This window comes from Stenella coeruleoalba (genome assembly GCF_951394435.1).
Source record: "Stenella coeruleoalba genome assembly, chromosome: 20".
NCBI classification, from domain to species: Eukaryota; Metazoa; Chordata; class Mammalia; order Artiodactyla; family Delphinidae; genus Stenella; species Stenella coeruleoalba.
The window spans coordinates 26,412,005-26,438,953 of record NC_137166.1 but is presented as its reverse complement, the minus strand read 5'-3'; the positions used below and the strand labels follow the sequence as shown (position 1 = coordinate 26,438,953).

The 26,949-nt window shown below is 37.7% G+C and overlaps 1 protein-coding gene across 1 annotated transcript in view; it reads left to right on the top strand.

The window, feature by feature from the left end:
* The window catches only part of LOC307178258 (uncharacterized protein), a 1,492,981-nt gene that overhangs the window by 72,017 nt on the left and 1,394,015 nt on the right, over positions 1-26,949 (top strand). The window contains exon 2 of the transcript XR_013825157.1: positions 24,704-24,801. The gene's annotated coding sequence lies outside the window, so the exon portion shown is untranslated. The remainder of the gene's footprint in view (positions 1-24,703; positions 24,802-26,949) is intronic.

The window sequence follows — 26,949 nt, the reverse complement described above, 5'->3', positions numbered from 1 at the left end:
GAAGAGCTCTAAAATCTTCATGGTTTGGAAAGGGTATAGTGGACTCTTCATAATATTGTAGACTTGTGTTGGGTGTGATATGACTGTGGGGAAGGACAGGCAAAATTTGAAACATGAAAGAGGTCAATTAAGAATGCATGAAAAAGATATGAGTTCCCCAAACTGATACACAGATTCTGGAATTTACCAAAGCCCATATCCATCATCTGAAAATGATTCAGGAATTAATGGAGAGTAGATACTTAAAGAGACTTAGTAAAGGAACAAAACATCTCATGTCACCATCATCCACTCTTCTGAACACACCAAACATACATGTGTTGCTTGTATTACTTGACAACATAGGCAGCTAACTTCTACACCCCTCCTTCCGAATGTCTCAGCAGCCTGTTCCCTCGACTAATGGGCATTTCCTCTCATCTAATATGTCAGTAAAATCTATTGGCTCTACCTTCCAAATGTCTTCTGAGTCTATAGGCTTGTTTCTATCCCTCCTGTTACCATTATCATCTTTCCCTGGTTTAGTAAAATGTCTTCCTTATTTCCACTCTTGTGTTTTTACCTCCACCCTGCACCCAACAAAATCCATTTTTCAAAGAGCACCCAGAGTGAGCTTTTAGAAATGCAAATCGGATCCTGTTACTCCCCTTCTCAACACCTTCATGCTTTCCCATACCTTTCCCGAGCCGTCAAGGCTCCTTACAGTTTGGCCACTGCCTAGTTTTTAACCTTAACTCCTATCATGTTTGCCACCTCCACCCAAGAATACCTACAAGTCCCTGGTTACCCCATCCTGACTACATTGCCTTTCCTGTTGCTCCTGAAATATGCAGGAGCAAGGCCTTTGGGTTTACTTTTTCCTCTGTCTGGAATGTGATTTTCCTAAATCGAGCTTCCTCCCTCACTTTTTTTCAGGTCTTTTTTCAAATGTATATACTAAGAGGCTTTCTTTGACCACCTAACAAATAGTGTTGTCCCCTGTTCCCATTCCCAAGCCACCCCTTAATCCTTTCATGTTTCTTCATATACTTTTGTACCCTAGAAGTTGTATTTTATTTGCCATCATGTATCTCTTCAAAATATAAGTCTTTGAGGCTGGGAACATTAGTTTTTATTGGCCATTGTTAAATCACCAAGACCTCATACAGTGCCTGGCATATGGTTGACAGTATATGTTTTTTTGATGGTATTTTTTTCTTTTTTTAAATTGAACTATAGTTGACATACAATATTTTAAAAAATTTTATTGAAGTATAGTTAATTTACAATGTTTTAATTTCTGCTGTACAGCAAAGTGATTCAGTTATACATCTATATATATATACATTCTCTTTTTAATATTCTTTTCCATTATGGTTTATCACAGGATATTGGATATAGTTACCTGTGCTATACAGTAGAACCTTGTTGTTTATCCATCCTATGTATAATAGTTTTGCATCTGCTAATCCCAAACTCCCAATCCATCCCTGACCCTCCCACACCTCTGTTGGCAACCACAAGTCTGTTCTCTATGTGTGTGGGTCTGTTTCATAGATATGTTCATTTGTGTGGGACATACAATATTATATTTGTTTCAGGCATACAACATAGTAATTTGATATTTATATACAGTATGAATTGATCACCATGATGTCTACTAACCATCTGTTACCATAAACAGTTATAGCAATATTATTATTATTATTATTATTATTTATTTTTTTTGCGGTACGCGGGCCTCTCACTGCTGTGGCCTCTCCCGTTGCGGAGCACAGGCTCCGGACATGCAGGCCCAGCGACCATGGCTCACGGGCCCAGCAGCTCCGCGGCACGTGGGATCCTCCTGGACCGGGGCACGAACCCGTGTCCCCTGCATCGGCAGGCGGACTCTCAACCACTGCGCCACTAGGGAAACCCTGCAATATTATTGACTGTTCCCTATGCTGTACATTATTTTCTCATGACTTATATATTTTATAACTGGAAAGTTGTACTTCCTTTCTTTAAAATTTTTATTGCAGTGTAGTTGCTTTACAATGTTGTGTTAGTTTGGAAGGTTGTACTTCTTAATCCCCTTCACCTATTTCACCCAATGTCACACCCTCCTCCCCTCTGGCGACCAACAGATTGTTCTCTGTATCTATGGCTCTGTTTAGTTTTGTTTATTCATTTGTTTTGTTTTTTTGATTCTACTTGTAAGTGAAATCATACAGTATTTATCTTTCTCTATTTGAGTTATTTCACTTAGCATAATACCCTCTAGGTCCAACCACCTTGTAGCAATTGGCAAGATTTCGTTATTTTTAATGGCTAATATTCCATCACACACACACACACACACACACACACACACACACACACATATCATCTTTAGTCATCTATTGTTGGACACTTACGTTGCTTCTATATCTTGGCTATTGTAAATAATGCTGCACTGAACATAGGGTGTGCGTGTATCTTTTAGAATTAGTGGGTTTTTTTTGATGGTATCTTGATGTATTAATCAGATGTCTGCCTTCCCTGTTACGTGTTTTTTCTCCTGGCTCTTGCTTGAGTATCTGCTGGTTATCTAACCTGCACCAGACCAAAGCCTGCCTTAGACTCAAGTAATAAGATTTTTCCAGTGCAAAGGAGAACTTCACACTTGCCCAGAAGTTAGAGCATCTGAATAGAATAATTTATTTTGCAGAACATTGTGAAATCTGGATAAATCAGTTGTGAAATAATGGCGTGAAAAATCAGATATCATCATATATACAGCAGTATACCAAAGTGTTTAAGGATAATTTCTAGGAGGAAAGGAACTTTAAATCTGTAAACATTCTGTTCAGTGACTTATTAGGGATTTTTGCTGAAAATTTGAAGAAAAGGGTCAATTATTCTACTACTGTTTTAGAATCTCTTGGATAATTTTGAATCATGGTGGTGTGAGAATTATTATCAAAGGCATTAGAGTTCAAAAGAATTTAGGAGGGGTTTTTCCCTTGTTAAACATTTTTTAACATTCCTTTTGTTTGTTTGTTTGTTTTGTTAGTTTCTGCTTTATAACAAAGTGAATCAGCTATACATATATGTATATCCCCATATCTCCTCCCTCTTGCATCTAACATTCCTTTTTAATATTCTTTTCCATTATGGCTTATCCCAGGAGATTGGATACAGTTCTCTGTGCTATACAGTAGGACCTTGTTGTTTATCCATTCTAAATGTAATACTTTGCATCTACCAACCCCAAATTCCCAGTCCCTTGATAAACTTTTTGAACTATTATACAGTTAATTTAAAGTACTTTAAGAAATGGTTCACTTACTGTTCTCCTTGTGTGAATATTCTGCTACTATCTGACAGGAGTATCAAGGAAAATTTTTTTTCCTGATCTAAAGCTTAAGCTTTCTTTTTCTTAATCTCATCCCATTACTCTTACTTGCATCTCCTTCTTCATATTAAATATTCACTCTCCATTTTCAGCCTGGCACGCCTCAGCTGTGTTTCTGGAACTAGTGAATTGGATTAAGTTCTTCTGTCTCTCTCTTGGTTTTGCTCCTTCCTTTCCCCTTACTCTTCTTGGCACTTTCTCCAGGTTAATTCCATATTTTGGGAGTTAAAGTGCTCAGGTCTGAGTCCAGCAACTCACTTCAAGGAATGTATCAAAGACTGCTTTATATCATGTTTGCTGGACTATCGGTCATGCCAGGCATTGAGCTTGTTGCTTTTTTGCATAATCCCTCATTTTAATCAGGCAGCAGTCCTGTGAGGTGGTTATCATCATTCTCATTTTATAGATGAAAAATTGAGATGGAAGACCTGGGTTTGAATTTCAAATCTGTCTTACTGAATCCAAATCCAAGGTTCTTTCTGCTCTACCATACAGCAGTAAGCCAGAGTTCTTTTTGGCACCCTTTTCACATTATAAGCTAAGATCTAATTGACTTTACTTTTCACTTTATTTTTCATTCAGCTTTATTGAGATATATAATTGAGATATCACGTTGTGTAAGTTTAAGGTGTACAATGTTGATTTGATACATATATATATTTCAAAATGATTACCTCTGTTGTCGTAGCTAACATCTCCATCATATCACATAATTACCATTTCTTTTCTTGTGGTGAGAACATTTAAGATTTACTCTCTTAGCAACCTTCAAATATGTAATGCAGTATTATTAACTTTAATCACTATGCTCTACATTAGATCCCCAGAACTTATTTATCTTATAGCTGGAAATTTGTAATCTTGACTAATAACTCTCCTTTTCCTCCAGTCCCTGGTAACTGCCATTCTAGTATCTGTCTCAATGAATTCAGCTTTTTTAGATTCCACATACAAGTGATATCATAAGGTATTTCTCTTTCTCTGTCTGACTTATTTCAGTTGGCATTATGTGCCCGAGCTCCAACCATGTTGTTGCAAATGGCAGGATGTCCCTTCTCATGGCTGAATAATATTGCATTGTATATATATGTATATGACATCTTTTTTATCCATTCATACAACTCAATAGCAAGTATATATATAAGCAATCCAATTAAAAAGTGGGCAGAGGAACTGAATAGACATTTTCACAAAAAAGTCGTATGAATGGCCAACAGGTACATAAAAAAGATATTCAACATCACTAATTGTCAGGGAAATGCAAATCAAAACCACAATGAGATATCACCTCATTGAGATCAAGAAGACAAGAGATAACAAGTGTTGGTGAGGATGTGGAGAAAAGGGAATCCTTGTGCACAGTTGGTGGGAATGTAAACTTGTGCAGCCAGGATGGAAAACAGTACGGAAGTTCCTAAAAAAAATTAAGAACTACCATATGATCCAGCAATCCCACTTCTGGGTCTATATCCAAAGGAAATGAAAACAGGATCTCAAAGGGGCATCTGCACGCCCGTGTTCGTTGCAGCATTATTTACAATAGCCAAGATATGGAAACAGCGAAGTGTCCATCGGTGGATGACTTTTTACTTTAACTCCTGGGTTTCTTTTAGAAATAATGCTTTAGAAGGCTTTTAGTTGATGGCATCATAAAAATTAGTACCATTTCCTCTATCAACTTTCTCCCACATCCATTCCTGTTCTCAACTCTTAAATTTCCCTGGTACGTTTTAGGTTGTTCGTTTGTGTCTATATATCTAACCTCTTCGGGTTTCTTTTGATAATTTCGCAGTCTTTATCAGTGTTTGCAATGCCTCCTCATATATTACCATTTGTGAATTTCATTAACAAGTTATTTGCTCCCTCCTTCAGGTCATTAGTGAGGATGCTAAATGAAACTCAATCCATCAACCCCTGTGCCACCCCAGTAGCAAACTAGGTACTCAGAGTTTTATGATTATTTCTTCTTCGTGACTTGAGCCAGTTCCCAAGTCAACTGAGAGTACTCATAGCTAAGCCAATTTCAGTTAATTCTGCAAGGAGAAATTTCATGAGCTAAAGTAGCACCTGCTTCTCTAAAACTAAGATGGATCACTTGCATTCACTTAACCTACTAAAATTAAAGTTGTGTCCAAGTAGCAATTGTGGAACATTTCTCTGGTGATATTCAATCTTTTTAAAAATTTCTCTTTATCTCATATTTTCCTTGACCAGAAACTGTTTCTTAAATATGTGTATTTTTCAGCTCCATGTTTGAAAACAAGTATGAATATATGTTTTTGTCTTTATAGTTCAGAATATTACTTACATTTTACTTGTCTCCTTCTCTACAGCAGCTAATAACTTTCCTGCACACAGTTTATGCTGAAAAAAGTCTTATGCTCAGCATTGTGTAATAAAAAATGTACAGGCTTTGGAGTCAGCAGTCAAGTTCAAATCTCTGCTCTACTGCTTCCTATTGTATGATTTTGGACAAATAATAACTCCTCCATGTCTATACAAACCTTGGAATAATGTCACAGTGTAATAAAATTTATAAAAATAACAAAAACTTCCGAATAGTAATTCCTATCTTACTATCTTTCAGAATTTTCATGAGGAGTAGAATTGATGAAATGTAATAAATACTCAACAAAAAAGTAGCCATTATTGAATTGAAATTTTTTCCTTCATTTGAAGATTCTTCTGGACCTACTCTTGTATTCATATAATTGTGTTCCATAAATTAATTTAAGAGTAGCCAAAAGTCCAATAAGAAAAAAGTAAGAAAGTCTAATATGAAAAAACGATCAACCTCACTAGGAATTAATGAATTTAAAGTTTAAAAAATGAGATACTATTTCATACCCACCAGACTTAACAAAAATTTCATCGGCCGGGACTCATCAAATTGGCAAAGGTGTATGGAATAAAAAATGCAGACACTGTTTATGGGAATGTAAAGAACCATCACTTTTCTAGGTGTTTTAAACTGTTCTCCAAAGTTGAATATCAGTATGACCTTATGAACTTTTTTTTTAAACATGTTTATTGGAGTGTAATTGCTTTACAATGTTGTGTTAGTTTCTGTTGTATAACAAAGAGAATCAGCTATATGAACTTCCAGTACTTCTAGGGAATCTCAGATATGTGTAAAGAGAAGTTCATTGTACAAGGATGTTCACTGCAATACTGGTTATAACTGTAAAGAAGTAGAAGTAAATAACTTATTGGAATGGATAAATGGATGTATATATCTATAGCATATTCATTACTGGAGTTAATAAGGCTGCATGTGGTAGAGAACCAACTACTGTACTTTAACCAAAAAGAGATTTTACTTTTCCCACTTAATATGAAGTCCAGAGGTAGGACTACTTGTAGCTGCTATGGTAGCTCCACAAGGCCATCAAGGGTACAAGCTTCTACTTAGTATGATAATCTCTAGGTCCATCCATGTTGCTGCAAATGGCATTATTTCATTCTTTTTTATGGCTGAGTAATATTCCATTGTATATATATACCATATCTCCTTTATCCATTCCTCTGTCAATGGACATTTATGTTGCTTCCATCTCCTGGATATTATAAATAGTGCTGCAATGAACACTGGGGTGCATCTTTTCAAATTATGGTTTTGTCTAGATATATGCCCAGGAGTGGAATTGCTGTATCATATAGTAGTTCCATTTTTAGTTTTTTAAGGAAGCTCCATACTGTCCTTCATAGTGGTTGTACCAATTTACATTTCCACCAACAGTGCAGGAGGGTTCCCTTTCCTCCACACCCTCTCCAGCATTTGTTGTTTGTAGACTTTCTGATGAGGGCCCTTCTGACCAGTGTAAGGTGATACCTCATTGTAGTTTTGATTTTCATTTCTCTAATAATTAGCGATTTTGAGCATATTTTCATGTGCTTTTTGGCTATCTGTACATCTTCTTTGGAGAATGTCTATTTATATCTTCTGCCTAGTTTTTGATTGAGTTGTTTGTTTGTTTTTTGATATTGAGCTGCATGAGCTGTTTGTATATTTTGGAGTTTAATCCCTTGTCCATTGCTTCATTTGCAAATATTTTCTCCCATTCTGTGGGTTGTCTTTTCATTTTGTTATGGTTTCCTTTGCTATGCAAAAGCTTTTAAGTTTAATTAGAGCCCATTTGTTTATTTTTGTTTTTATTTTCATTACCCTAGGAGGTGGATCCAAAAAGATATTGCTCCGATTTATGTCAAGGAGTGTTCTGCCTGTGTTTTCCTCTAAGAGTTTTATAGTATCTGGTCTTACATTTAGGTCTTTAATCCATTTTGAGTTTATTTTTGTGTATGGCGTTCGAGAGTGTTCTAATTTCATTCTTTCACATGTACTGTCCAGTTTCCCCAGCACAACTTATTGAAGAGACTGTCTTTTCTCCATTTTATGTTCTTGTCTCCTTTGTCATAGATTAATTGACCATAGATGCTTGGGTTTATTTCTGGGCTTTCTACCCTGTTCTATTGATCTATATTTCTGTTTTTGTGCCAGTACCTAGAGATCATCATACTAGGTGAAGTAAGTCAGACAGAGAAAGACAAATATCATATGATATCATTTGTATGTGGAATCTAAAAAGATGATACAATGAACTTATTTACAAACAGAAACAGATTCACAGACTTCGAAAACAAAGTTATGGTTACCAAAGGGGAAAGGTGTGTGGGGGGACGGATAAATTAGGAATTTGGGATTAACATATACACACTACTATATATAAAATAGATAATCAACAAGGACCTACTGTATGGCACAGGGAACTCTGCTCGGTACTCTGTAATAACCTATATGGGAAAAGAATCTGATATAGAATGGATATATGTATATGAATAATTGAACCACTTTGCTGTACACCTGAAACTAACACAGCATTGTAAATCAACTATACCCTAATATAAGATAAAAATTAAATTAAAAAAAAAGAGTCCAAGCTTCTATACATCCTACTCTGCCATACCTAGCATGTAGCTCTTTTTCTTATGGTTACAAAATGGCTGCATTGCCACCATGAATCACATCCTCATGCTAGGTAGGAGAAAAGTAAAAAGAAAGAAACAGGAGGAGAAGGCAGCTGAGAAATCAGATTTTCCAGAGCAATCCCAAGCAGACTTTGCTCAATGGCATTAGCTAGAAATTTAGCTGCAAGAAGCCTGGAAAATATTGTCTAATTTTTCAGGCACATGACTACATTGAAAAAAAAATTATGTTTCTCTTAGAACGAAAAAAGATGAGGCATGGTATTGGGTAGGCAACTGGCAGTGTCTGCTCCTTCTTTTTAGAAGCCGAAAAAAAAAAAAAGAACTTTATTCAGATATATCAGTATCAATCTAGATAAACCTCAGAAGCACAATTTGAGTAAAAATCTAAGGAACAGAACAACATCCATGGAATGATACAGTTTATGTGATTTTAAAAAAGCCACACACAAAATAATAGTATCTGCTGTTTATGGATAGGTAGATATGTATTAAAAATGAAAAAACGTGTCTGGGAAAGCCATACGACTTGGGAGAATAAAGAGGGAAATAAATCAGGGCTGGCTACAAAGGGGGTTTCAATTGTTTCTTTAATATATGATTTCTAAGTGAAAGTTCTAAAATTAGATAAAGGAAATATGAACATATTTATGGAATTATATATTTAAGAGTTTTACTTCTCAGTTAGCTGAATTGAGTCTCATCTTCCAGGTGCCTAGCTGCAATGGTTTTCTGTTTTTGGAATCTTTTCTATTCCAAACTTCTTAGATATGAAAGAATCGACCCTGAGGTGACAATTAATTAAATTGATATAATCATTTTCTGAGAATGAAATCTGTCATTTAAAACCCATAATAAATACTTTGAAGAAAAAAATAATAAAACATAAATAGGGATTTGCTTTTGGCAATCTATTAAAATATTTAATTTTGCGTAAGAATGAAATAGTTCCTTATGTTATCCAGTGCCCTACACACTCTGAAGTTCTTAGGGAGGAAATTACAAAGATGAAAACTAAATGGCATTTGATAAAAGAATACAATTGGATTTTTTTCAGTAATATATGTTGTATTGTAAAACTGTTATGAAAATAATTGTTACATAGAATGGTCTGTAAAATTCTTTTCTAATTCCTATACCAAGTTTAAAGCTTAAAATATTTACTGGCAGCAATAATGAGACGATAAAGGCCAGCATAATTGATAAAAGCATTTATTTATGTTGAAATTTACCCTTATAATTTCTACCATTTGTTTATACCATTTGTTTATATTTTATTTTCTGGTTTATTTGAAGTAGCTAACAAAATGTAGTTTTTCCACATGGATATCTAATTAACCTAGAACCAGATAAAAAAGAATTCCCCATTGTATCTCATGTAATCATAGAGTTTGTTTTTGTAGTCATTCTGTTCCATTGGTTAGTTTTTCTATCCTTGTGCTAAAACCACACTGTCTTAGTTACTAGAGCTTTACACTAAGCCTTCATAAATGGTAGTATAAATTCTCTGGCTTTGTTCTTTTTCTTCAAGGTTTCTCAGATGTACTACTCTTTAAATCAGACAGAATAAGGAATTCTATTTCAGAGGATGGAGCAATCCAGACTAAACAACTATTTGGATGAAGAATTATATCAGCAGGCAGATAATCATAGAGAATCCTTTACAATACATCTGAGAGAGAACGATTCCTGTTGAAATCTTTAACTGGAATTGAGATAAAATGTGATATAGTAGGGAGCTCACAGGCTTTGAATTCAAATTTGGTGGAAAATGCAGTACTCACCAGGTTTCTGATTCAGATCCAGCAAATATTAACTTAGTACATACTATATGCCAAGTGATAGTCTATGCATTTCCGCTGCAGCAGATGATTAACTATATTAACTTCTATGATCCCTATTTTCCTCTTTCATAGGATAAAATATTATAAAGATATATTCTAACATCCTACAAAATTATATCGTTGTCTCATAAACTGATTAAGATTCTGTGGCCTTAAGCTACAGAAATTGACTCTGACCCAAATGGAATTTATTAGAGAGACACTGGATGACTCATAAAATCAATAAAAGTTTGAAGAAAAGGACATTAAGAAGGATGAGGGTCAAGATAACTCAAGAGAAGGAACTTATGGAGAAACTAAGTTACCTAAAAACAGAACCTGAAGCAAGATTTAAATGAAAATAATTTGTTGGAAGTTCAAATCCCAAGACACAGAGAGAAAAAGGAAGTGAGGCAGGAAAGGATGGGGAACAAATGCAAAGTGATGCATTACTGTGTGGCCACTATTTCCTGATGGGTCACAGTTGGCTGCTCAGTAGGTACATCCACTAAGCTGTGTGGAGTGGATGGCTGGACACTGCACGAAGCATCTGGGCCCCAGCCTTATGCAGTAAAGACACGGGAAATGTGCCTGCCAGCTCCATCCCATCTCTGATCGCCCACTGATCAAAGTTTATCCCAGAGGGAGACAGCTCCTTTATACTTCTAGATTGGATCACCCAGTCCCTTCAGCTGTCCTCCATGCCCTGGGGGACATATGCTACCTCTGAGCTTAGAAACATCAAGAGGAGCCAGAACAAGAGGCAGTGGGACCGTGTGCCCTGCATGGAGTTAAGACCCTGGTAGCAACTGAAGTGGAACAAAGTAGCCAAGGGTCTAGAACATAGACGAGGTGGGAAGAATCTTAATGAGGCACATGCGATGGATCCTAAATACATGGATTTGGGAGGCAGTAATTCTTCAAAATAAGGGTTGCTGCATGGAAAAAAATCAAACCAGGCTTAAATAACAAACAGATATATCCTCTGGTTTTTAGCTCATCAAAAGACTGCTCTTAATGCCTAAAACAAAAAAGAATGACGAGATTCAGTGATGGCAAGGATTTGCAGTAGCTGGAGCTCTCACGTGTTGTTGATGTGAGTGTAAAATTGTACAGTCACTTTGGAAATGAGTTTGACAGTTTTCTTGTTTCTTTTCATTGACTTACAACACTCTGTTAGTTCCAGGTGTGCAACATAGTGATTTGAAATTTTTATACATTACAAAGTGATCACTGGGATAAGTATAATTACCATCTGTCACCATATAAAGTTATTACAATATTATTGGCCGTATTCCCCAGGCTGTACATTTCATCCCCGTGACTCATTTATTTTGTAACAAAAAGTTTGTATCTCTTAATCTCCCTCACCTATTTGACTCATCCCTCCCCCCTTGCCCCTCTGGTAACCACCGGTTTGTTCTTTGTATCTATGAGTCTGTTTCTGTTTTGCTGTACTGTTCATTTGTTTTGTTTTCAGATTCCACATATAAGTGAAATCATACTGTGTTTGTCTTTCTCTGTCTGACTTATTTCACTTAGCACAATACCCTCTAGGTCCATCCATGTTGTCATATATGGTAAGATTTCTCTCTTTTTTATGGCTGAGTAATATTCCATTCTGTCTGTCTATCATCTATCTATCTATCTCATATCTTCTTTATCAATTAATCTACCCATGGATACTTGAATTGCTTACATGTCTTGGCTACTGTTTTCCCATGCCATCACTATGTGTGTCTTTAGATCTGAAATGAGTCTCTTGTACGCAGTGGGTCTTGTTTTTTAATCCATTCAGCCACTCTGTGTCTTTTGATTGGAGCACTTAGTCTCTTTAAATTTAAAGAAGTTATTGATACGTGTGTGCTTATTGCCATTGTGTTCATTGTTTTGGTGTTGTTTTGGTGTTGTTTTTATAGTTCTTTTTTGTTCCTTTCTTCCACTTTTGCTCTGTTCCTTTGTGATTTTATGACTATCTTTAGTGTTCTGTTTGGACCCCTTTTCCTTTTTTTGTGTGTATCTATTACAGATTTTTAGTTTGTGGTTACCATGAGGTTTGTATATAGCAATATATATATGTATATATGATTATTTTAAGTTGAGGATCTCAGAAGTTTTTTTTAAATTAATTTATTTTTAGCTGCATTGGGTCTTTGTTGCGGCGCATGGGCTTCTCATTGTTGTGGCTTCTCTTGTGGAACGTGGGCTCTAGGCACGCGTGGGCTTGGCTCATGGGCTCTAGAGCACAGGCTCAGTAGTTGGGGCACACGGGCTTAGTTGCTCTGCGGCATGTGGACTCTTCCCGAACCAGGGATCGAACCCGTGTCCCCTGCATTGGCAGGCAGATTCTTAACCACTGCGCCACCAGGGAAGCCCGGGGATCTCATAATTTTGAATGCATTCTAACAGTCCTGCATTTTCACTTCCCACTCCCCATGTTTAACGTTTTTGATACCGTATTTTACATCTTTTTGTTTTGTATATCCCTTAAATACTTACTGTAGAGATTTTACTATTTTTGTCTTTTAACCTTCTTACTAGCTTTATGAGTAGTCGATCTCCTACCTTTCCTGTATATTTTCCTTTACCGATGAGATTTTTCCTTTTGTAATTTTCGTACTTCTAGTTGTGGGTTTTCTGCTTAGAGAAGTCCCTTTAACATTTCTTGTAAAGCTGGTTTGTGCTGCCGAACTCTTTTAGCTTTTGCTTGTCTGTAAAACTCTTTATCTCTCCTTCAAATCTGAATGAAAGCCTTGCTGGGTAGAATATTTTTGGTTGTAGGTTTTTTTCCTTTTATCACTTTAAATATATAGTGACACTCCCTCTGGCCTTTGGAGTTTCTGCTGAAAAGTCAGCTGATGGTCTTATGGGGGTTCTGTTGTATGTAACTAGTTGCTGCTGGGCAGGGCCGGGTCCCTGTGTGGCTGGCTGCTTGGCCTGGGAGGGTTCTTAGGACTGGTGTGGACTGACTGGTGGGTGGGTAAGCCACCTGGTGCTAATAGGCTAGAGGGAGGGCTCCAGAATGACACTTGTCAGCACCGGTGTCCTCATGGTAGAATGAGCTCCCCCAAAAGGCTGACATCAGCTTCTCTGTCCACAGGGGGAGTCCTAGTTGCCTCCTGCGTCCATGGGAGGGTCTCCAAGATCAGCAAGTGGGTCTGTCGCAAGCTTCTTTCAAATTACTGCCTCTGCACTGGTTCTTGGATCATGTGAGATTTTGTGTACCCCCTTTAATAAGAGTGGAGTCTCTGTTTCCTGCAGACCTTTGGCTGTCCTATATGCAAGACCCACTAGCCTTCAAAGCCAGATGTTCTGGAGGTTCACCTTTATAGTGCAGGAGCCCTGGGCTGGGGAGCCTGTCGGTGGGGCTTATACTCCTCATACCTTGGGGAGAACCTCTGCTATTGTGACTATTTTCTAGTTTGTGGGCCACCTGTGGGTCTTGACGATACTGTCTCTCCGCCCCTCCTACCTATCTTATTGTGGTTCCTTCTTTATATCTTTGTTGTGGAAAACCTTTTCTGCTAGCCTGCAGGTTGTTCTCATTGATAGTTGCTCTATAAATAGTTGCAATTTGGGTGTGCCCATGGGAGGAGGTAAGCTCAGGGTCTTCCTACTCTGCCATCTTGGTCACTCCTTTGTGTCTGTTGACTGGTGTGTGCTCCACTGAAATTGGCAGTTTTCTTATCCAGTTAAATACATATCTACATATGAACCAGCAATTCTATTTCTTACCCAAGAAAAATGAAAACATATGCTCACAAGAGACTTACACACAAAAGATCACAGAAGTTTTATTCATAATAACCAAACTCTGGAAATAACTCAAATGTCCATCAACAGATGAATAGAGAAATAATAAAGGTACATTCTTACAATGGAATACTACTCAGCAATAAAGAAGAATGAACCACTGATATGTTTAACAACATAGGTGAATGTTAAAATAATTAACTAAGTGAAAAAAGCTAGTGACAAAAGAGTACATATTTTAAGGTTCAGAACAGGCAAAACTAATCTGTAGTCATAGAAGTCAGAATCAGTGATTCTCTGAGATGGAGGAGAGGATTGACTATACTGGGGCATGTGGGAACTTTCTGGGTCATGGAAATGTTTATAACTTGATGGAAATGGTAGCTACGTGGGAGTGTACATTTATCAAAACACAGTAAGTGCGGGTACATTTTTTTTTTTTCATTTAAAATTATTTTAATGCCCAACTATTTCATTATTTTTTGAATAATATAAGCAAGAATTTCCATGCTTTTTGTGCTTAATTTTTTGTGATATCATTAAGAAGTGATTATGAATTTGAGCTTTTTTTCTTCAGTCATGTGTGCATGAGTTCATATCATAAGTCATCAACATTTTTTGAGAGAGGAGAATGAAGCATTCTCCACTGGCTCCTTTACCTTTGCATTTATTTTTTAATTTTTTTTAACATCTTTATTGGAGTATAACTGCGTTACAATGGTGTGTTAGTTTCTGCTTTATAACAAAGTGAATCAGTTATACATATACATATATCCCCATATATCTACCCTCTTGCATCTCCTTCCCTCCCACGCTCCCTCTCCCACCCCTTTAGGTGGTCACAAAGCACCAAACTGATCTCCCTGTGCTATGCGGCTGCTTCCCACTAGCTATCTATTTTACATTTTGTAGTGTATATATGTCCATACCACTCTCTCACTTTGTCCCATCTTACCCTTCCCCCTCCCTGTATCCTCAAGTTCATTCTCTAGTAGGTCTGTGTCTTTATTCTCGTCTTGCCCTTAGGTTCTTCATGACCATTTTTGTTGTTTTTTAGATTCCATATACATGTGTTAGCATACAGTATTTGTTTTTCTCGTTCTGACTTACTTCACTCTGTATGACAGTCTCTAGGTCCATCCACATCTCTACAAATGACCCAATTTCGTTTCTTTTTATGGCTGAGTAATATTCCATTGTATATATGTGCCACATCTTCTTTATCCATTCATCTGTCGATGGACACTTAGGTTGCTTCCATGTCCTGGCTATTGTAAATAGAGCTGCAGTGAACATTTTGGTACATGACTCTTTTTGAATTATGGTTTTCTCAGGGTATTTGCCCAGTAGTGGGATTGCTGGGTCGTATGGTAATGCTATTTTTAGTTTTTTAAGGAACCTCCATACTGTTCTCCATAGTGGCTGTATCAATTTACATTCCCACCAACAGTGCAAGAGGCTTCCTTTTTCTTCACACCCTCTCCAGCACTTACTGTTTGTAGATTTTTGATGATGGCCATTCTGACTGGTGTGAGGTGATACCTCATCGTAGTTTTGATTTGCATTTCTCTAATGATGAGTCATGTTGAGCATCCTTTCATGTGTTTGTTGGCAATCTGTATATCTTCTTTGGAGGAATGTCTATTTAGGTCTTCTGCCCATTTTTGGATTGGGTTGTTTGTTTGTTTAATATTGAGCTGCATGAGCTACTTGTAAATTTTGGAGATTGTCTGTTGCTTCATTTGCAAATATTTTTTCCCATTCTGAGGGTTGTCTTTTCGTCTTGTTTATGGTTTACTTTGCTGTGCAAAAACTTTTAAGTTTCATTAGGTCCCATTTGTTTATTTTTGTTTTTATTTCCATTTCTCTAGGAGATGAGTCAAAAAGGGTCTTACTGTGATTTATGTCATACAATGTTCTGCCTATGTTTTCCTCTAAGAGTTTGATAGTGTCTGGCCTTACATTTAGGTCTTTAATCCATTTTGAGTTTATTTTTGTGTATGGTGTTAGGCAGTGTTCTAATTTTACTCTTTTACATGTAGCTGTCCAGTTTTCCCAGCACCACTTATTGAAGAGGCTGTCTTTTCTCTATTGTATATTCTTGCCTCCTTTATCAAAGATAAGGTGACCATATGTGCATGGGTTTATCTCTGGGCTTTCTACCCTGTTCCATTGATCTATATTTCTGTTTTTGTGCCAGTACCATACTGTCTTGATTACTGTAGCTTTGTAGTATAGTCTGAAGTCAGGGAGCGTGATTCCTCCAGCTCCGCTTTTCTTTCTCAAGATTGCTTTGGCTATTCGGGGTCTTTTGTGTTTCCATACAAATTGTGAAATTTTTTGTTCTAGTTCTGTGAAAAATGCCAGTGGTAGTTTGATAGGGATTGCATTGAATCTGTAGATTGCTTTGGGTAATATAGTCATTTTCACAATATTGATTCTTCCAATCCAAGAACATGGTATATCTCTCCATCTATTTGTATAATCTTTAAGTTATTTCATCAGTGTCTTGTAATTTTCTGCATACAGGTCTTTTGTCTCCTTAGGTAGGTTTTTTCCTAGATATTTTATTCTTTTTGTTGCAATGGTAAACGGGAGTGTCTTCTTAATTTCACTTTCAGATTTTTCATCGTTAGTGTATAGGAATGCAAGAGATTTGTGTGTATTAATTTTGTATCCTGCTACTTTACCGAATTCATTGAATAGCTCTAGTAGTTTTCTGGTAGCATCTTTAGGATTCTCTATGTATAGTATCATGTCATCTGCAAACAGTGACAGCTTTACTTCTTCTTTTCTGATTTGGATTCCTTTTATTTCTTTCTCTTCTCTGATTGCTGTGGCTGAAACTTCCAAAAATATGTTGAATAATAGTGTTGAGAGTGGGCAACCTTGTCTTGTTCCTGATCTTAGTGGAAATGTTTTCCTTTTTTCACCATTGAAAACGATGTTGGCTGTGGGTTGGTCATGTACGGCCTTTATTATGTTGAAGTAAGTACCCTCTATGCCTACTTTCTGGAGGGTTTTTATCATAAATGGTGTTGAATTTTGTCAAAAGCTTTTTCTGCATCTATTGAGATGATCATATGGTTTTTCTCCTTCAATTTGTTAATATGGTGTATCACATTGATTGGTTTGCATATACTGAAGAATTCTTGCATTCCTGGGATAAACCCCAGTTGATCACGGTGTATGATCCTTTTAATGTGCTGTTGGATTCTGTTTGCCAGTACACTGTTGAGGATTTTTGCATCTGTGTTCATTAGTGATATTGGCCTGTAGTTTTCTTTCTTTGTGACATCTTTGTCTGGTTTTGGTATCAGGGTGATGGTGGCCTCGTAGAATGAGTCTGAGAGTGTTCCTCCCTCTGCTATGTTTTGGAAGAGTTTGAGAAGGATAGGTGTTAGCTCTTCTCTAAATGTTTCATAGAATTCGCCTGTAAAGCCATCTGGTCCTGGGCTTTTGTTTGTTGGAAGATTTTAAATCACAGTTTCAATTTCAGTGCTGCTGATTGGTCTGTTCATATTTTGTATTTCTTCCTGTTCAGTCTCGGAAGGCTGTACATTTCTAAAAATTTGTCCATTTCTTCCAGGTTGTCCATTTAATTGGCATAGAGTTGCTTGTAGTAATCTCTCATGATCCTATTTCTGAAGTGTCAGTTGTAACTTCTCCTTTTTCATTTCTAATTCTATTGATTTGAGTCTTCTCCCTTTTTTTCTTGATGAGTCTGGCTAATGGTTTATCAATTTTGTTTATCTTCTCAAAGAACCAGCTCTTAGTTTTATTGATCTTTGCTATCGTTTCCTTCTTTTCTTTTTCATTTATTTCTGATCTCATCTTTATGATTTCTTTCCTTCTGCTAACTTTGGGTTTTTTTTGTTCTTCTTTCTCTAATTGCTTTAGGTGCAAGGTTAGTTTGTTTATTTGAAATGTTTCTTGTTTCTTAAGGTAGGATTGTATTGCTATAAACTTCCCTCGTAGAACTGCTTTTGCTGCATCCCATAGGTTTTGGGTGGTCATTTTTTCATTGTCATTTGTTTCTAGGTGTTTTTTTATTTCCTCTTTGATTTCTTCAGTGATCACTTCGTTATTAAATAGTGTATTGTTTAGCCTCCATGTGTTTGTATTTTTTACAGATCTTTTCCTGTAATTGATGTCTAGTCTCATAGCATTGTGGTCGGAAAAGATACTTGATATGATTTCAATTTTCTTAAATTTACCAAGGCTTGATTAGTGACCCAAGATATGATCTATCCTGGAGAATGTTCCATGAGCACTTGAGAAAAATGTGTATTCTGTTGTTTTTCCATGGAATGTCCTATAAGTATCGATTACGTCCATCTTGTTTAATGTATCATTTAAAGCTTGTGTTTCCTTATTTATTTTCATTTTGGATGAGCTGTCCATTGGTGAAAGTGGGGTGTTAAAGTCCCCTACTATGATTGTGTTACTGTCGATTTCCCCTTTTATGGCTGTTAGTATTTGCCTTATGTATTGAGGTGCTCCTATGTTGGGTGCATAAATATTTACAATTGTTATATCTTCTTGGATTGATCCGTTGATCATTGTGTAGTATCCTTCTTTGTCTCTTGTAATAGTCTTTATTTTAAAGTCTATTTTGTCTGATATGAGAATTGCTACTCCAGCTTTCTTTTGATTTCCATTTGCATGGAATATCTTTTCCCATCCCCTCACTTTCAGTCTGTATGTGTCCCTAGGTCTGAAGTGGGTCTCTTGTAGACAGCATATACACGGGTCTTGTTTTTGTATCCATTCAGCCAGTCTTTTGGTTGGAGCATTTAATCCATTTACATTTAAGGAAATTATCGATATGTATGTTCCTATTCCCATTTTCTTAATTGTTTTGGGTTTGGTATTATAGGTCTTTTCCTTCTCTTGCGTTTCTTGCCTAGAGAAGTTCCTTTAGCATTTGTTGTAAAGCTGGTTTGGTGGTGCTGAACTCTCTCAGCTTTTGCCTGTCTGTAAAGGTTTTAATTTCTCCATCAAATCTGAATGAGATCCTTGCTGGGTAGAGTAATCTTGGTTGTAGGTTTTTCTCCTTCATCACTTTAAATATGTCCTGCGACTCCCTTCTGGCTTGCAGAGTTTCTACTGAAAGATCAGCTGTTAACCTTATGGGGATTCCCTTGTATGTTATTTGTTGTTTTTCCCTTGCTGCTTTTAATATTTTTTCTTTGTATTTAATTTTTGATAGTTTGATTAATATGTGTCTTGGCGTGTTTCTCCTTGGATTTATCCTGTGTGGAACTCTCTGTGCTTCCTGGACTTGTTTGCTCTTTCCTTTCTCATATTAGGGAAGTTTTCAACTATAATCTCTTCAAATATTTTCTCAGTCCCTTTCTTTTCCTCTTCTTCTTCTGGGACCCCTATAAGTTGAATGCTGATGCATTTAATGTTGTCCCAGAGGTCTCTGAGACTGTCCTCAATTCTTTTCATTCTTTTTTCTTTATTCTGCTCTGCAATAGTTATTTCCACTATTTTATCTTCCAGGTCAGTTTTCCATTCTTCCGCCTCAGTTATTCTGCTGTTGATCCTTTCTAGAGAATTTCCAATTTAATTTATTGTGTTGTTCATCGCTCTTTGTTTGCTCTTTAGTTCTTCTAGGTCCTTGTTAAATGTTTCTTGTATTTTCTCCATTCTATTTCCAAGAATTTTTTTCTTTTTTTTTTTTTTTTTTTTGCTGTACGCGGGCCCCTCACTGTTGTGGCCTCTCCCGTTGCGGAGCACAGGTTCTGGACGCGCAGGCTCAGCAGCCATGGCTCGCGGGCCCAGCCGCTCCACGGCATGTGGAATCTTCCCAGACTGAGGCATGAACCCGCGTCCCCTGCATTGGCAGGCGGACTCTCAACCACTGCGCCACCACGGAAGCCCTATTTCCAAGATTTTGGATCATGTTTAATATCATTATTCTGAATTCTTTTTCAGGTAGACTGTCTATTTCCTCTTCATTTGTTTGGTCTGGTGGGTTTTTACCTTGCTCCTTCATCTGCTGTGTGTTTTTCTGTTTTCTCATTTTGCTTATCTTACTGTGTTTGGGTTCTCCTTTTTGCAGGCTGCAGGTTCGTAGTTCCCGTTGTTTTTTGTGTCTGTCCCAGTGGCTAAGGTTGGATCAGTGGGTTGTGTACGCTTCCTGGTGGAGGGGACTAGTGCTTGTGTTCTGGTGGATGAGGCTGGATCTTGTCTTTCTGGTGGGCAGGTCTATGTTTGGTGTTTTGTTTTGGAGTGTCTGTGGCCTTATTATGATTTTAGGCAGCCTCTCTGCTAATGGGTGGGGTTGTGTTCCTGTCTTGCTAGTTGTTTGGCATAGGGTGTCCAGCACTGTAGCTTGCTGGTCGTTGAGTGAAGCTGGATGTTGGTGTTGAGATGGAGATCTCTGGGAGATTTTTGCCATTAGATATTACGTGGAGCTGGGAGGTCTCTTGTGGACCAATGTCCTGAACTTGGCTCTCCCATCTCAGAGGCATAGCCCTGACACCAGGCTGGAGCACCAAGAGCCTGTCATCCACACGGCTCAAAATAAAAGGGAGAAAAAGAAAGAAAGAAAGAAGATAAAATAAAATAAAATTAAAAAGTTATTAAAAAAAATAATTATTAAAAAAATTTAAAAAGTAAAAAAAAAAAAAATGGATAGACTGAACCCTAGGACACATGGTAAAAGCAAAGCTATGCAGACAAAATCTCACACAGAAGCATACACATACACACTCACAAAAAGAGAAAAAGGGGAAAAAATAATAAATCTTGCTCTCAAAGTCCGCCTCCTCAGTTTGGGATGATTTGTTGTCTATTCAGGTATTCCACAGATGCAGGGCACATCAAGTTGATTGTGGAGATTTAATCCGCTGCTTCTGAGGCTGCGGGGAGAGATTTCCCTTCCTCTTCTTTGTTCGCACAGCTCCCGGGGTTCAGCTTTAGATTTGGCCCCGCCTCTGCGTGTAGGTCGCCTGAGGGCGTCTGTTCTTCCCTCAGACAGGTCAGGGTTAAAGGAGCAGGTGATTCGGGGGCCCTGGCTCACTCAGGCCGGGGGGAGGGAGGGGTACGGAGTGCGGGGCGAGCCTGCGGCGGCAGAAGCCGGCATGACGTTGCACCAGCCTGAAGTGCGCCATGCGTTCTCCTGGGGAAGTTGTCCCGGGATCCTGGGACCCTGGCAGTGGCAGGCTGCACAGGCTCCCGGGACGGGAGGTGTGGATAGTGACCTGTGCTCGCACACAGGCTTCTTGGTGGCGGCAGCAGCAGCCTTAGCGTCTCATGCCCATCTCTGGGGTCGTGCGGGTACATTTTGTTTAAAGCAAATTATACCTCAATAAAGTTGATTTAAAAATACTGTTCTTAAACATGATTCAGTCCATTCTACATTATAGGACAATCTACTGAGAACACCGGCCACTAATGCCAACTGAAAAGGTCTGTCTCATAGTTCTTGACTGATTTCCGTTGCCCATAGCCATTCATCTACTGCAGCTTTGTTGAATTCAGACAGACTTCTCGCTCACATTGCCCCATACCTGCACATACGGATTCACCAAAAATTCTGAACGACTACAGCCTCTTGTACACATTACTTCTAAAGGTTCTTTCTGAGTTATACCTTACTTAACATTTCTATTTGTGTCTTTTACACCACCTTAAATGTATTGTATCATCGTCAGTCCTCCCTCTTTTTAGCCTTGTTGCTTTTCTTAGGTTTAAAATCCTCCAATATATTTTGAGTGGGAGGCACTTGGAAGGGACTAAGGCATAAACAGAGGAAAGCGAGTTTCCCAGGATAGGGACAGCTGCCTCATTTTATAACTGAGCATGGTTCCTGAGTCAGTGAATCAGAGATAAATAATAAATGGAGATTCCAAACCTCTTGCAGTTATCTTCCGGGTGGTGTGTTTGCTATGAGATCATTTGTAGGATGTCTCATTTCAGCTCTCTTGGCTTGTTATTGTTGGGATTTCTTACAGATTCTGGTAATGGCTTGGTTGTCTGTCTCATTTCCCAGGCTTCCTCTGAGTTCTGATGTCTTACTGAGTCTTTGTAGGTATTACAATGGCATATTTTGAGATATCAATATGTGGGCTGCTAACCAGATGCCATTTTACACTGGCAAATCCACTTCCACTTCCTTTTTCGGATTCTCTTTAGGGAGGGTTGCATTCTTCAGCAAGATTTATTCTAACCTAAATGTATGCTGTTTGGTTCTGATTTTGTCAGCTTGGAAATCTCTACTTGCACTTGCCAGCTCTCTCACTGTCATTTCTAATCAACCTGATACTTCTTTCAATGCCTGTATCTGTGTAATTACATTAATAAGATGATGTCCTATGGGATTTCATCTATATTCTATCTTGAAAGTGAAAAATCTTGTAAGCCCCTATTTCTCTTGAAACCACTTTCAAAGGATTGATCATATGCATATCTTCCTAGACTTTATCAGCTTATAAAACACCTGCTACAATGAAACTGACACTACCTTCACTTTGCAGAGCAATAATTGGCTTTCTTTGAAAAATCTAACCCAATTCTTTCCAACTTATTTTAGATAAAAGGAAAGTGTATTTAGAAAAGTGTATGTACAGACGAAATGTAGAAAGATGTAGGTAAAGTTGAGTTTGTACATATGGAAAAGTGGGCTTTTCACCAAATCCTTTAACCACTAGAGAAATGTTCTCCGATTTCAAGATCACGTTTGACCCCAGACCTTCAGGATTAGAACATCTGTGGGTGGGAACTTGGAATCTGAATTGTTCATGACCGCCCTAGCCCATAAGTTTCTGATGCACATGTGTTTAGTCCACAATTTGAAATTTTTCCCATAGTTAGATGATCCAACCGGAGTGAGTTCTATCATATGCAAAATAGAAGTGGAGTACTTCTATTCATGATCCAGTCAATGTTGCCAAAACTCTACATTTTTTTTAATGTAATAAAATGATAACATATTTTCCCAGTAAGCAGACTTAGCAAAGAGTTCCAAGAATTTGGAGTAGTAAGAGATGACTCTATTCCATTAGGGGCAATATGTCACAAAGTCCATGAATTTTTAACTGGGAGAAAAATGTAGCCATGAGCATTTTTGTTTTTAATTAATAAACTTTGGTATTTAACAGGAGTATTTATCTGTTTTCCCTTAGATATTTTTTTTCTAGCTGAAAGTGGAATGTAATATAGAACAGTGTGGGCTGGTGAAAGGTAAGGCAGGAAATGAAACTAGAGCTAATAACCAGAGAACTGAGAAGTGATCCATTGTGAAGCATCATAAACAATAGAAACACTACATTCAAGACATTTGGAGCTACCATCGTTTAGGGTGAATAGCACTATCTAAGTTCCTGAAAAAATAACTCCATAATATCAGAAAGACAAAAACAGATTCTGGTAATGGCTTGGTTGTCTGTCTCATTTTCCAGGCTTCCTTTGAGTTCTGATGTCTTAACTGAGTCTTTGTAGGTATTACAATGGCATGTTTTGAGATATTAATATGTGGACTGCTAACTAGATGCCATTTTACACTGGCAAATCCACTTCCACTTCCTTTTTAGGATCCTCTTTAGGGAGGGATGGGACCATCCTTGCAAAGGATGGTCCAGAATAATATAAAAAGTTGAAATTATGTTCAGGGTCATCTAGTAACGATGTTTTCACTTGCCTTATTACACTTTTGGAAAAAGAAAAATCTTCCTAAATAGATTCTGTTAAGGCTAGATCTAAAGAAAGAGAAGAAAAAAATGCTAAAAGAGAAGAGAAGAAAAAAATACATTTATGCAAAAGCAATGGCAGTTTTGATGCTTTTCTTTATACAACAGTAAAGGGTGTCATATGCCAGTGACCTACTCTGGGAAATCAAGTGAAACAGATTCGGATGTAGATGTGTTTTGGAGGCCTACAGTGGGACATTCAGTTGAATTTCTGCCAGTTTTTGATATCAAATTTTAGAAACCGAGTTTCTGCAGAAACTTAGGGAAGAAATGCCCCAGTGACTATGAATGATAGTTTTTTTGACAATCACAAAACATGATTGAGATTTTGCTGACAGGATTCTTAATTTCCATCTATGATACAAGGAAGTAATAGAAATATAGTGATAATGAGTATTAGATATGAACTTGATGCCAGCCACTGGAATAAGTGCTTTAGTATACATTCTCATATTTAATCATCACATTAGTCCAATTATGTATGTATGTATTATTATTCCAGCTTTACAGGTGAGGAACTGAGATTTAAAGAGATCAGTAAACTTACCTGAGATATAATGGCTTAGTTAAGTGATAGCATCAAGACTGGAACATGTGTTCTGGAACTTCAAATCCTAACTTTTAATTGCTTCATTAGACTCTTACCTTGTATGTGTATGTATATCAACATTTTGTATATATATTTGATATCTACATTTATGTGTTTGCATTTATAGTTACAAATAAGCATTATGTCTCTTTCTGTGGTCTTGAACTATCTGTGCTGGCCAAGTGGCAGAAAGCATAGCTTTTTTTTTTTTTTCCCCAGAAAAGTAGATATTCACAGTTACTTGGGAGAGACTATGGAAAACCAAAAGGAAACTCTTGAAAAATTTAGCATGATATTTGATTGACGTTACTTGGAATCAATGTGGAATGTAAAGTTTGTGAGGGCAGGGACTTGATTCTTTTCTTTTTTTCTTTCTCTGTTCCCTCACTACTGCAGTATATAGAACAGTGCCTGATACAAAACAGATACTTTATGTCTATATTTGAGTGAATGAGAAAATTCAATAACCAAATAACCCTCAATTTTTCTCTCTCAGAGATCAGTCTTTTTAAGAGTGGTGCATGGAACTGATTCTGACTTTGAAGCTTCTAAGACCATGGGATTTTCTGAAGTCAAAGGACGACTGATTTGGAGGTGACTATTTATTCCTATTCTCTCTTGCTTCTTTAAGACCAAGACTTTGGTGAGGATTTATTAGTTTTCCAAGTAAGACATCCAAATGTACTGTGACCTGGTATTTGCAACAGGTGCTGATGAGGGGTAGGACAGGTTAAAGAACTCTTGGAAACTGAATATTTGAGTTGGAGTATTGGTGATACTATCATTTTTCCTAATTGCTTTAACTCATTTTGAGTTGAAACTAATTTTGTAAAATACTTTATTATCTTTCGTAAACTAAGTCAATGTCATAGTGATGTGTGTGTGTGTGTGAGTGTGTGTGTTTTTTTTTTTTTTTTTTTTTAGTGTGTGTGTTTTTAATAAATGCCTCTAGATCTCCGTAGGAAGAGAGACAAACAAACAATTGCCTTGTAGGTTACTGAAAACCAGTTCTCATCATTCAGAATAGCTTGTGGCTGCTGACATCATACATGCCATGGGCACAGACTAAAGAGAAAAAGAAGAATAGTGGAGAGATTATTAATGTAGGGACATACCTTCTGATAATTCCTCAAGAAAGAAGGAAGCCTTTGCTTCAATGTTCTGTAAACCTCTTTATCAATGGGAAGTTTGGTGCTAATAAAAACCAAGCTTTCAGATTTCCTGAGTCTCATTCACACAGTTTGGAGACATCAGACTCTTTCCAAAAATACTCTCTACTCTGTGGCTGTGGGTTTACCTACATTCGAGAAGGCTGGCTCAGACTGTGAAAATAGAGTTCGAGGGTTTGGACCTCCCTGGTGGCACAGTGGTTAAGAATCCGCCTGCCAATGCAGGGGTCACGGGTTCGATGCCTGGTCTGGGAAGATCCCACATGCCATGGAGCAACTAAGCCTGTGCACCACAAACACTAAGCTTGTTCTCTAGAGCCCAAGAGCCACAACTACTGAGCCCGTGCGCCTAGAGCCCATGCTCTGCAACAAGAGAAGCCACCTCAATGAGAAGCCTGTGCACCGCAACGAAGACCCAACACAGCCAAAAGTAAAGAAATAAATAAAAATTTAAAAAAAAAAGGATATGAGGATTTGTTTATTTAATAAATATTTTTAAAATAAACACCTTGTTACTGACAAGGAAACATGTGGATTAGTATTAAGACCTGGCATGATTTTGCTTATAAGTTTTTTTCTGAAAATGTCCTCATTGAATGTGTTTTCCATTAAAAAAAATTACTAAGACCATCAACGTGCCAAGAAATTTGTCAGTTTCTAATAAGAAATGAAAAAGTCGAAAAACAGATGTCATTGCATCATTATTGTGCAAAGCGTGGTCCTCTCTCAGAATCACCTGGGGTACTCTCTCCAAATTCTAGACTCCCTGCTCTCACATCCCACAAATCCCAGAGAATCCTGTGGGCTCTACTTTCAAAATATATTCATAACGTAGCCACACCTCATCACCTCTGCCCCCACCACCCTGGCCCAAGCCACGTCATCTCACACACTTGTTCTCCTACGGACTGTTCTGATCGCTCGCTGCATTGAGGACTTAGGTCAAGTCATGTCACTCTTTTGTCCAAAACCCTAAAGCCTCCCATCCCAGAGTGAAAGCCAAAGCCCGGATGCTAGTTAAAGTTACAGTCAGCAATCAGGTATGGTAGTTTCTTGTGTCACTCTGGTGGGTTTTCCTCAGTGACTGCCAGCAACAGATCCACAGAAAAGGAAACCCCGATAATTTTGGCTACAGTGGATGTTTTATGATTAGCTCTTTTCAAACTACATCTTGTCATGTTTAAACAACATACTCAATCACATAATACAATCCCTAAAATTTCCTCTTAAGAATAATTTCCTCTGCCCACATCTCTTCATCACTCTAGCCAAATATATACGACTCTACTGCCAGTAACTACCGCCTGCACCTGCTGTTACCACCGCCCACAACTATCACCATCACCATCACCACCACCTCCAATTACAACTACCTTCCCCACTGATGCCACCATGACTAACACAGCGGCTGCCCCCGCAAAAGTCACCATTATCTTCCCCAACTGCCACCCTCACTACCACCACCACCCACAATGACCACCTGTAACATCACTAGTACCCATAACTGTCACCACTAACCCCACTCCCCCAGCAACTAACGCTGCCTCCATAGCTAACATCCCCTCCAAGCTGA